The sequence below is a fragment of the Hippoglossus stenolepis genome, chromosome 4 (assembly GCF_022539355.2).
Source record: "Hippoglossus stenolepis isolate QCI-W04-F060 chromosome 4, HSTE1.2, whole genome shotgun sequence".
NCBI lineage: Eukaryota > Metazoa > Chordata > Actinopteri > Pleuronectiformes > Pleuronectidae > Hippoglossus > Hippoglossus stenolepis.
Window position 1 is genome coordinate 27,465,720 of NC_061486.1, and position 1,437 is coordinate 27,467,156.

The window sequence follows — 1,437 nt, forward strand, 5'->3', positions numbered from 1 at the left end:
CATGCATACATGTTTCCACTCCTGCACCACATACATCACATTCCTTTCCCACATCCTGATCAAATTTGCTTATTATTAGGTTGTTGTATATCCTGTTGTGCCTTAGCATGTAATCAAAGTTTTCACATTCATTCGTGTTCCACTTCACTCTCAGATTCATCCATAGTTCCCTTACATCCATATCATCCATTACTTTCACCCACACTTTCTCTGCCGCCGGTCTCCTCAGTTCCTTCCCTCTCATACATTTATACATCACTCTTGTTTTTACATTCGTCAAACTCAACTTGCACTCTCCTTCACCAACATACATATCTATTCCCTCTTCTTCTCTCACCTCATTCTCTCTCTCAATCATTTCCATCCATTCTTTGGGCATTGCTTTCTTTTATTTTCTCTCTATTACTCATTCTGCTGTACCCAGCCATATTTCATCACCATTCCTTCTTACTTCATCTACAATAACCTGTGCCCTCATGAAACCCGGTATGTATTCATACACCATATCCCTCACCTTTCTTATCCCTGCTCTCCATATTACCCTATTATGAATAGTTTCCCCCTCTACTGTGATTTTTGGATTTAAAAACACTGGTTGTTCCCATACTTGCTTCACATTCTTGCATTCATACTTCACGCATCTTACAAACTCTCCCCACGCTCCAAGCATCTCTTTGTAGTATTCAGTCACTCCGTTTATCATACCTTTTTTCATTTCCATGTACACTCCACTCTCACCACACCCTCCACTTTTGTTGATTGCTTCTCTTAGAAACACCTTTCACACAATCACTCTTATTCTTTAAATATCTCACCATCATTTTCACCCTTAGTGCTTTTTTTTTCCTCTCTAAATTAACCAGTTTCAATCCCCCGTCTTCATACTAATTGTCCAGTACTTCCCTTGCTATTCTAACTCCCTTCCCATCCCACAAAAGGTTGCTCACCATTCCCTCCACTTCTTTCATCACTTTCACAGGCACATTCATCACATATACCAGCTTGCTCATTATTAATGCATTTACCACAATTACCTTCCCTTTTAGCTTCAAACTTCTTTTCTTCCAGAATCCTAACGTCTTCCTAATACTGTTCACTATCCCTTCATACTGCCTATCTCTCCCTTCTTTCTCCTCACTCCCTAAATTCACTCCTAGCACCTCAATATACCCTTTGTTTTCCTTCAATCTTATCGCTTCCCTCCCTTCTCTGCTTTCTCCTATATACATTATTTCTGATTTTTCTATATTTACTTTTGCTCCTGATGCCCTACCGTACAGTTCTACACTTTCTAATACCTCTACTACACTTTCTCTGTCCCTTACTGTCACTGTCGTGTCATCTGCATATTGATATAGTGTGCTCACCTGTCCACCCGGTAGCTCTATTCCCTTAATCCTCCTATTTTGCAAAATTAGTGCCGCTAAAGGCTCTGCT